Source organism: Phascolarctos cinereus, unplaced genomic scaffold (genome assembly GCF_003287225.1).
Source record: "Phascolarctos cinereus isolate Bilbo 61053 unplaced genomic scaffold, phaCin_HiC Scaffold_3;HRSCAF=262, whole genome shotgun sequence".
NCBI lineage: Eukaryota > Metazoa > Chordata > Mammalia > Diprotodontia > Phascolarctidae > Phascolarctos > Phascolarctos cinereus.
In genome coordinates, this window is record NW_027555736.1 from 251,162,607 (window position 1) to 251,174,225 (window position 11,619).

The following is an 11,619-nucleotide window of genomic DNA, read 5'->3' on the forward strand; positions in this document are numbered from 1 at the left end:
ATTGGCTAAGATCATGAGCAAACCTCATAAGAAGTGTCAGACCATAGAATACTTTTTTGGTAACAAAGAAGATCAAAACATACAACCAAAAGAAGACAACAAAGTCAAAGCTCCTATATGCAAAGTGTCCAAGAAAAATATGAATCTGTCCCAGGCCTTGGAAGAGCTCAAAAGGGATTTTGAGAAGCAAGTAAAAGAAATAGAGGAAAAACTTGGAAGACAAATGAGAATGATGAAAGAAAATCATAAAAAACAAGTCAACAGCTTGCTAAAGGAGACCCAAAAAATACTGAAGAAAATAACACCTTAAAAAATAGCCTAACCCAAATGGCAAAAGAGGTCCAAAAAGCCAAGGAGGAGAAGAATGCCCTAAAAAGCAAAACTGACCAAATGGAAAAGGAAGTCCAAAAGCTTACTGAAGAAATTACTTCCTTAAAAATTAGAATAGAGCAATTGGAGGCTAGTGACTTTATGAGAAATCAAGACACTATAAAACAAATCCAAAAGAATGAAAAATTAGAAAACAATGTAAAATACCTCATTGGAAAAACAACTGACCTGGAAAATAGATCCAGGAGAGAGAATTTAAAAATTATTGGACTATCTGAAAGCCATGACCAAAAAAAGAGCCTTAGACATCATCTTTCATGAAATTATCAAGGAAAACTCCCCTGATATTTTAGAACCAGAGGGCAAAATAGAAATGGAAAGAATCCACCAGTAACCTCTTGAAAGATATCCCCAAAGGAAAACTCCTAGGAATATTGTAGCCAAATTCCAGAGTTCCCAGGTCAAGGAGAAAATATTACAAATAGTCAGAAAGGAACAATTCAAGTATTATGGAAACACAATCAGGATAACATAAGATTTAGCAGCTTCTACATTAAGGGACTGGAGGGCATGGAATATATTATTCTGGAGGGCAAAGGAGATAGGATTACAACCAAGAATCACCTACCCAGCAAAACTGAGTATAATCCTTCAGGGGAAAAAATGGTCATTCAGTGAAATAGAGGACTTTCAAGCATTCTTGATGAAAAGACCAGAACTGAATAGAAAATTTGACTTTCGAATACGAGACTCAAGTGGAATATGAAGAGGTAAACAGGAAAAATAAATCATAAGAGACTTATTAAGGTTGAACTGTTTACGTTCCTGTATGGAAAGATGATATCTATAACTCATGAGACCTTTGTCAGTATTAGGGTAGTTGGAGGGAAAAAATTATATGTAAGTATGTATAGATATAGATATAGATATAGATATAGATATAGATATAGATATAGATATAGATATAGATATAGATATAGATATAGATATAGATATAGATATAGATATAGATATAGATATAGATATAGATATAGATATGGATATAGATATGGATATAGATAGATAGATAGACATATACACACACAGATAGATCAATAGAGGGCACAGGGTGAGTTGAAGATGAAGGGGTCATATCTGGAGAATAAAATTAAGGGGTGAGAGAGGATTATACTGGGGGAAGGAGAAAGGGAGAGGTAGAATGGGGTAAACTATCTCACAAAAAAAAAACAGAAAAAGCTCTTACAGTGGAGCGGAAACAGGGGAAGGTGAGAAGGAATGAGTGAATCTTATTCTCATAGGATTTGGCTTAAGGATGGAATAATATACACACTCAATTGGGTATGGAAATCTGTCTTACCCTACAGGAAAATAGGGGGAGAAAGGGGCAAGAGAGCAGTGGAATGATAGAGAGGAGGGCAGATTGAGAAAGGGGGTAATCAGAAGCAAACACTTCTAAGAAAGGACAGGGTCAAAAGAAAGAATAGAATAAATGGGGGGGCAGGATAGGATTAAGGGAAATAGTTTTTCACAACACGTCTACTATGGAAGTGTTTTGCATAACTGCACATGTATAACCTATATTGAGTTGCTTTCCTTTTCAACGAGGGTGGGTGGGGAGGGAGGAAGGAAGAAAATTTGGAACCCAAAGTTTTAAAAACACATGTTCAAAAGAAAAATGTTTTCACATGCAACTGGGAAATAAGAAATAAAGGAAATGGGGTACAAAAATCTATCCTGCCCTACAGGAAAGTAGAAGGGGAAGGGAATGGGGGGGGGAGATAGAAGGGAGGGCAGACTAGAGGAAGGGATATTCAGAATGCATGCCATCTGGGGGGGAGGGGTGAGATAGGGTGAAAATTTGGAACTCAAAATCTTGTGGAAGTAAATGTTGAAAACTAAAAATAAATAAGTTTTTTAAAAATATTCATTTTAATCCTTTTCATAGTGGCAAAAAACTAGGAAGAAAGTGGATGTCTTTTCAATGGATAATGGCTAAAATTGCAGTCAATGAAAATAAAGGAGCATTATTATACCATAAGAAATGATAAATTTCATAATTCAAGGAATTCAGAGAAACATAGGAAGACTTATAAGAACTGATTCAGACTGAAGAAAGAAGAACCAGGAGAACAATATATGCAAGAACTGCAATGATGTAAAAACAAACAAACCAACAAAAACCAGGAAGTCATATTCATTCATTACAATGGCCAATGTGTAGTTGAGACTTTGGATAGAAGGCTGAAGATTTGGAATCAGTAAGACGTGGGTTAAAATCTAGCCTGAGACACTTTCTGATTAGGTGATCCTGGGCAAGTCACTTAACCTCTTTCACTTTCCTGACTTATAAAATGGCAATAATAATAACAACACCTAGGTGGCTCAGTGAATAGGGTGCTGGACGTGGAGTCAGGAAGACCTGAGTTCCAATCCAGCCTCAGACACTATGTGACCCTGGATAAGTTACTTACCTTCTGTTTGCCTTATCCATTGTAGAAGGAAACAGCAAACCACTCCAGTATCTTTGCCAAGAAAATCCCATGGACAGTATTGGTGTGCTATGGTCTATGGGGTCACGAAGAGTTAGACACAACTGAACAAGAACCCAGGGTTGCTATAGGAATAAACTGCAATATGTGTAAAGTACTTTGTGGACTTTGAAGTGCCATATAACTGCTAGAGATATTTTTATAAGTTGTCATTTGTTGTTAGACTCAATCATTATGTTGGTTGGTTTTGCTTAATCATTTTCTTTTGTTACAGGGGTGGGTTCTGTGCAGAAAGGAGTATATTTAGTAATCCATCGATAAGCTCTTACTAAGCATCTAGCATGTGCTGGGCTCCCTGTTAAGCTCTGTGGATAAAAAGAAAAAAAATTAACCATTCTTATTGTCAAGAAGTTTACATCCTACTGGAAACAACAGATATAAAAATAAAAGGCACCAATAAAATTTGTTTAAAATACACAAAGAAATTATACCTATTTAACTTACATACACAGGCACCATCATAGGAGACTGCCTCCTCCGTACGTGAAATAGAGACCATTTGCCAGGAGAGAAAATTCTTTTATTTTAATGTCAGAAATCTGCTTTGGATAGCAGTCAATCTGATCCCCCTGGTCCCGTCTTTGCTTCAGTTTTCACAGAGGCTCTTTCCACTCAGGCCTCTCAGCCAGCGTCTCCCATCTCTCTGTGGAAGGGTAATTGAATCACCATAATTGATTATATATGAGTTAATCACCCAGACAGAACCTGAAATTTCTCCTGCAGTCCTAGATGGGTGGCTCTACTACCCTTTGCCACATGCCTCTGAGTTTAGAATATTCATCCCTTATTATTGGTTTAATTTTATATTTTTTAGTATTTATACAGTTCTCTTTCTGTCATTATATTTATGTCATAATTATCTAATTCAGCTTCCTTTTTTGGAAGGGTGAGTGAAGATTGGTCCTTATTTTTGATTTTGTTGGTGTGAAGAACTCCCTGGTGAGAGGAGCAAATTAGCAGTTTGTCTGTAATTTATAATATTAGGTCGCTGGTGGGTGAAGTGGTCTGTTCACAGTCATACAACATTATAGGCAAGAGTTAAAAGTAGTGATTCAAAGGCCAGCCCTTCAATACCACATCTTAAAACACAAACGTTGAATGATAAGGAGGTGTCTGTTTTACTCTTCTATCAGTAACAGTCACATTGTTAGGCATTTAAGAAATAAATGTCTTTTGTCAATGATGATGATAGCTATGGAGAAAACGTTTTTTGTCCTGGCCCTGACTTACGTTACACCAGTGATAGATCTCATCAGTGATAGATCTAAGACTAAATTTCTGCTCTGTACCATTCATAGCTACTTGGTATTTTGCCCTTATTAGACAATAAGAGCAGCCTGCCAAAGTGGATCAGAAACACCTGTGTTCAAATGCTGCCTAGGACACTTAACCAGCAGTAGGAATGTGGGCAAATCACTTAAACTCCTGAGTCTCAGTTTTATCATCTGTAAAATGGGGATAATAATACTACCTTAGTGAGAGACAGCTTGATCAAGTGCAGCCTCTACTGGTGCACTATAAATCAGGTGGGCACTGGTCAGTGAGTGGGGAACCCATTTGGGGAATTGGGTAATGCATTGAGAAATGCATGTACCTGCCTTGATCAGCCCCCATCAAGGCTTGGGAAAAATCTGTGTTTGCCTCAAGCAGCCCCCACCGGGGCTCAGGGGATGCTAGGAGTTATACTCCTATTCTCACCTGCCCTTGCCAGAAGTATGATTAGGGAATGCTGTAGTGTTGAGGTTGAGGGGTGCTGGGACCCCAAAATCATGACACACAGGTCCTGCCTGAAAGAATTCAACCCAAGTCTTCTTTCAGCCAGAGACAAGGTTTATTAGAACATCTGCCATATTGTCCAGACTCTTAAGGAATCTAAGCATTTGTATCACTAAGGCAAGCAGACCAGATCTTAAGAATCTGAGCAGGATGAAGACAAGATGGACCTTATATATATAGAAAGACTGTGGAAGGATCTAGGAGTGGCAAAATAGTTTGGGGTGACTGGAGGGGTCTCAGGAAGATCTGGATGAGAGTGACCAGTAAGCTGGGGTGAACAGAACCCTTGGGACCTGGAAGTAGCCAAGGGAGAATGGAGCCTAGATAGGATTAAGGGTGGGAAGTGGCCAGAGGCCATCTGGAGGTAATAGACAATGGAGGGCTAGGTAACACAACTGGGAGATTTGGGTCATAGGCCATAATGAAAGGCTAGTTGTTAGGATCATAGCCTCAGGTGAATGCCACACTTTTGGCCATGTGGAAAAGTCCAGGGTTTTTCCATTTAGGGGTCCAGATCCCATCCTCTTCAGTAGGAGTTGGAGCTCCCATTATCAGCAACTCTTTTTGAGAAGACTAGTCTAGAATAAAATAAGCTTATGATGACTCCATTCCCATATTCCTGTCTAATCTGATTAAAAGTGAACCTGCTAGTTCCAGGAGCCAAGATGGTGGAGTAGAAAGGTAGTCGCTCTCACCCTCCCTGTCAACCTCTGAAAACCCAGAAAATATCACCCCAGAAAAAAAAAAACCCTGGAACAGCTGAACTAGAAGAAAGGGAACAGCAGTGCAGCAGCCCAGCAAACAGGTCTTCCAGTGCCTCAGCAAAAATAAGGGAAATAGCACTACAAAGGACCCCAGGTGGATAGGTACCCTGCAGCATTCATTTGAAAGGAGCTGAAGAAAGCAACCTAGTTTTCACTGCCTGATCATCGCCATCATGGGTCGCACACACACTCCCGGGAAGGGCCTGTCCCAGTTGGCTCTGCTGTACCGCCGCAGCATGCCCACGTGGCTGAAGCTCACCTCGGACAATGTGAAGGAGCAGATCTACAAGCTGGCCAAGAAGGGCCTGATGCCCTCCCAGATCAGTGTGATCCTGAGGGATTCTCACGGCGTGGCACAAGTACGCTTTGTAACAGGCAACAAAATTTTGAGAATTCTAAAGTCCAAGGGGCTTGCCCCTGGTCTTCCTGAAGATCTTTATCACTTGATCAAGAAAGTTGTTGCTGTTTGAAAGCATCGTGAGAGAAACAGAAAGGACAAGGATTCTAAATTCCATCTGATTCTGAACGAGAGTCGAATTCACCGGCTGGCTTGGTACTACAAGACCAAGAGGGTGCTCCCACCCAAATGGAAATATGAATCATCTACAGCCTCTGCTCTGGTTGCATAAATTTCGTTTCTGTACTAAAATAATAAAGTCACATCTAACTGAAAAAAAAAAAAAGAAAAAGAAAAAAAAGAAAGAAAGCAACCTAGAGTCTTCCTAAAGTCCCAGCCTTGCTGATTCCAACCCAACACCAGGTAAGCTGTCAGAACCCTACAGCCTCCAACTGTCAACCAGGAGGAGATCCTGAAGCCCAGGTGGTAGAGCAGGCAAACACCAACACCTGGACCTCTGAGTGCCTCAGTGAGGGCAGGGGAACCAGTGGAAACCAGCTCAGAAAACCACCAGGTGCCTCGGCACTATATCTCAAAGGAATCTCCCAGTGCTTTAGCAGAAATGAGGGAGGCAGCATTGCAAGGGGCCCCAGGCAGATAAACACCCTGCAGCACCCATCTAAAAGGAGCTGAAGAAAGCTAAAGGAAAGGAAAAGTAGGCAACCTAGAATTGCCTGAAAGTCCCAGCCTTGCTGATTCCAGCCCAACACCAGGTAAGCTGCCAGAACCCTACAGCCTCCAATTGCCAACATCACAGGCCCCAGCACACAAAGCCAGTGACCAAGACCTAGGCTCCCAACACAAGAGGCTTGGGTCAGTGCCCTCTGTCCCCAGAAGGAGAGCTCAATCTCTTTAAAGGCCAGGGGATAAAGAAACCATGAGTAAAAAGAAACATACCATAGATTCATATTATGAGAAGAGTGAAGATCAAGACAGAAAGTCTGAAGAGGACAATATTGTCAACAAACCCACATCTCCAACATCAAAAGGGAATATGAACTGGTCTGAAGCCCAACAAGCCTTCTTAGAAGAGCTCAAGAAGGATTTTAAAAGTCTAATGAGAGAGGTAGAAGAGTCCTTAAAAAATACAATTGGCCAATTGGAAAAAAAAAGTACACTAAAGAAAACAAGTCCCTAAAAAACACAATTGGCCAATTGAAGAAGGAAGTACAAAAACTAACAGAAGAAAACAATCTGTTAAAAGCTAGAATTGGACAAATGGAAACTAATGACTCTATGAGAGAGCAAGAATCAGTCAAACAGAAACAAAAAAATGAATAAATAGATGAAAACTTGAAATACCTCATCGGTAAAACAGCCGACCTAGAAAATTGATCCAGGAGAGACAACTTAAAAATTATTGGACTACTGAAAATCATGATGAAAGAAAAACCTGGACAGTATCTTTCAGGAAATCATAAAGGAAAACTGCCATGAAGTCTTAGAACCAGAAGGTAAAATAACCATAGAAAGAATATGCCCTCACCACCTGAAAGAGATCCCAAATTGACAACACCAAGGAATATAATAGCAAAATTCCAAAATTACCAGATGAAAGAGAAGGTGCTGCAAGCAGCCAGAAAGAAACAATTTAAATATCATGGAACCACAGTCAGAATTACACAGGACCTGGCAGCTTCTACATTAAAAGACCAAGGGCATGGAACATGACATTCCATAAGACAAAGAAGCTGGGATTGCAGCCAAGGATCAACTACCCTGCAAAAATCAGCATGATTTTTCAAGGGAGGAGATGGATATTCAATGAAAGAGGGGACTTCCAAACTTCCTGATAAAAAGACCAGAGCTCAACAAAAAATTTGATCTTCAAGTACAAGATTCAAGAAAGACATAAAAAGGTAAATGGGACAGAAAGACACAAAATGTTGTTAATAAGAGCAGGCTGTTTACATCCCTACAAAAGGAAGATGACACTTGCAACTCTTGAGAACTGTGTTGTTATTATACCATGTTAAAGGAGTATACATAAAGGGGGTGGATATTAGTTGACTTTGATGTAATGATAAAAAAAATATCTAATCAAGTGGGTTAAATGGATCCAAGTAAGTAGATTAGTCTGAGCTTAGAAAATGTACTGAGAAAGACGGAGGCAGACAAGGGTAAATTATGTTACAGGAAAAGACAGAAAATCCTATCACAGCAGAGGTTAGGAAGGGAGGCGGGTGAACATTGTTTGAACCTTACTCTCATCAGATTTGGCTCAAGAAGGGAATAACATAATGAGTTAGTTATAGAAATCTAACTTGTCCTATAGGCAGTAGGAGGGAAAGGGGGAAAGAAAAGGGAGGAGGGATAGAAGGGAGGGAAGAAACAGTAAGGGTAGAGGGGAAGAAAAGGGAAAGGGATAATAGAAGGGAGGAGAGACTGAAGGAGGTGGTGGTCAAAAGCAAAACACTAGTAAGGGGGGAAAGGAGAAAGGAGAAAGGAAAGCATAAATAGGGAGGAAAAAGGATGAAGAAAAAGACACAGATAGTAATCATAACTATGAATGTAAATGGGATGAACTCTTCCATAAAAGGGAAGTGGATAGCAGAATAGATTAAAAACCATAATCCTACAATATGTTGTTAACATTTAAAAAGTTAGGTATGATAGACCTCTGGAGAAAACTGAATGGGGACATCTCCAGAGGCGTAGTGATGGAAAATGCTGTCCACATCCAAAGAAAGAACTATGGAAGTTGAATCGCTGTCTTTCCTTTTTCTCTTCTATTGAGTTTTGTTTCCTCTTTCTGATGGTTCCTCCTATTGGTTTTAATTTTTACTTACAACTTCACTAATGTGAAAATATGTTTAATGGGTATGTAAATGTAAAGCCTATATCAGATTGTGTGCCATCCTGGGGTGGGGGGAGGAAGGGGGAGAAAAATTTTCAACTCAAAAGCATATGGAAGTGATTGTTGATAAATCAAAATAAATTAATAAAATAAATTTTTTTAAAAGTCAATCTAGTGGTGAGAAAAGTGCTAGAAGCCCTCCTGTATCTCCTACCTAAGAAATGGCATAGTCACTGTGTTTACCTGTGAAACACCCCTTTTAAGGTTTTCTTGACAAAGCTACTAAAGTGGTTTACCATTTCCTTGTCCAGCCCATTTTATAGATGAGGAAACTGAGGCAAACAGGATTAAGTGACTTGCCTAGGATCACACAGCTAGTAAGTATCTGAGGTCAAATTTGAATTCAGGAAGATGACTCTTCCTTACTCCAGGCCTGGCACTCTATCCGCTACACCACCTAGCTGCCCACCTATCACCTTAAACCTAAGTAAAACTGCCTTCTGAATGAAACTGCCTTCTTCTGAGCAGATGAAAGTGATACTGAAGACAATCAAGGAAGGTCTTCTGAAACAATAAGTGACTGGAGATGGGGGTGTGCTGTAACCAGTTCTAAAGGTTTTCAAGAAGTGGGTAGTTAAATTTTTAATGCCAGCATTTATACCCCAGAGCTATAAATCAGGGCTTGATTTATTGCTTTGTTAATTGTCTACACTTAAGAAAGTGTTAACAATGTAGATTAAATTTAAAAATGTATGTAAAACTTCCCCACCCCACCCATAGCCTGGTTGTTAAACTTTTACGAGCACACCCCAATATTGCCCAATACTGCTTGAGCACAGCAGGAGTACTGCAGAAGCTTAAGGAAGCAGATTGTGGAAGTCTGGCAGGCCAATAACAACAACAACAATTTGCATTTACAGGTTTCCAAAGGGCTTTACGTTCATCATCTCATTTGAGTCTCACAATATCCCTGGCTGGAGGTGGTGGTTGTTTTTTTTTTTATTTTCTTCCTTCTCTAGATATCCCTTTTAGCCTCCTCTCCCTCAGCCTCCCAATTTAAGTAATCTAAATGCTGAACAGGTCCTTAAATAATTACTATGTGTCAGCTCTGGAATCAAATTCTCTGATGGTCATTAGTGATAGTTAACAGGTTTCTACTCCTCCTTTTACCTTTAGCCTCTTTCCATTCTCCTCTGGTTCACACTAGGGAAAAGATTTAAGAGTAACCTTACAGTCATCTCTGAGCAGAGGTTAGGACTGAACAGCCTCATCGCATTGGGTTGCCAAGGTGGCTCTGACTGAAGTGATAAAGAGGCAAAAATTACAAGGAGAGATGGGGGAGAAGGGGGGAAGGGAGCACTAACCCTCTCCCCCTTCAAAAAAAAAAAAAGATAAATTTTCCCTAAACTCAGTCATTAAACTTCAAACTTCAAACATTAAACATCAACTTTTTATTCCATTAAATATTCAGATAAACCTAGGAGAGGTGTCACTTTAAACCAGATGGGACACTCGACCAGCAGGCAGCATTGAGGCCAATCACACTCCAACCCAGATTAAGTAACTGGGAAATATTTTTTGAAAATTTAAAAATACAAAAGAACATAAATAATGTTAATATTTGGTTATTTATGTCAATATGTAACCTGCAAAGATCCTTAAGTATGGTTAGAGCCATCACCACCCCTTTCTTTTTGAATTTGACACCACTGACTGGTAGCCATTATTATTATCATTATTATTATTATTATTATTATTAGTCACTATTATTAGTCATTAATGCACTAGTAAGGATGAAGAATTTGGATGTCAATTTTGATGAAGGGATTGGAGATCATTTGAGATGGAAGAAAGGAGGTGTGTGATTAGACCTTGACTGCAGAGTCTGGGGAACAGAGACTGCCCTGCAAACAAACACCAATGCGATCAGCAGAGGGCACTGTAAACCTGGCTTAGTGGGACCCACCATGCGTCGCTGAGTCATGTAGCAGCCCAGTGCACTAGCTTTAAAGGGTGTATGTTGGCTGGGGGCGGGAGCTGGGACAGCATCAGAAGAAACATCGAAAGCCAGAGAACTATTTCAGGAGTAGAGACAACGAGGGCAGTCACTACTACCAAAGTCCAACCAGATAAAGCTGTTAAGGCAGAAATTGAAAATGGATGACAACAAAATTTGCTAAGCTTGACCATGGGGAAGGGGGGAGGGGCAGATCAGGGGAAGAGGAACATGAAGAGCAGAAGGCAGCTGAGTTCAGTCACAGGAAAGCAAGGATGGAACACTGAGACTCATCACTGCCTAGAGGAACTGTGCGGGAAAACAATAAAAATCTGGCTTTTATATGTGCTTTACAGGCCCTCACCTTTGCAGAGAAGGAAACTGAAGCTGAGGGGTTAAATGATTTGCCTAGGGTCACAAAAGGGCACCTTGTATTTAGCTCATGTGTACATAATAATAGCTAACATTTATATAGCACCTACTATGTGTCAGGTACTGTGCTAAGTGCTTTACAAATATTATATCGGGGCAGCTAGGTGGCTCGTGGATAGAGCACTGGCCCTGGAGTCAGTACAACCTGAGTTCAAATCCGGCCTTAGACACTTGACACTTACTAGCTGTGTGACCCTGGGCAAGTCACTTAACACCACTGCCTAGCCAAAAAAAAAAAAAACCCAAAACAAATATTATCTCATTTGATCTTCACAATGCTGGAAGATAGGTACTATTATTATCCCCATTTTACAGATGAAGAAACTGAGGCAGACAGAGGTTAGGTAACTTGCCCAAGGTTTCACAGCTAGTGAGTGCCTGAGGGATAAAAGATGTCAAAAAGGATGTATATTCTAGGAAGAGGGGATGGGTATGTCATGCAGCAAGGGCAAAGCATGATAAATGGGCAGCCAGCATATTCCACTGGTAACTTCAATGTGTCAGGTGTGAGGAAATTCTCCAAAATGTTAGGCAAACCCTCTGGTAAATGTATGGAAGACAAGGACAAGAATCATATA

The 11,619-nt window shown here is 40.1% G+C and overlaps 1 pseudogene; it reads left to right on the forward strand.

Moving 5' to 3' along the window:
- The first annotated feature begins 5,592 nt into the window (after positions 1-5,592).
- On the forward strand, positions 5,593-6,063 carry LOC110220671 (small ribosomal subunit protein uS15 pseudogene; annotated as a pseudogene).
- The last annotated feature ends 5,556 nt before the right edge of the window (positions 6,064-11,619 follow it).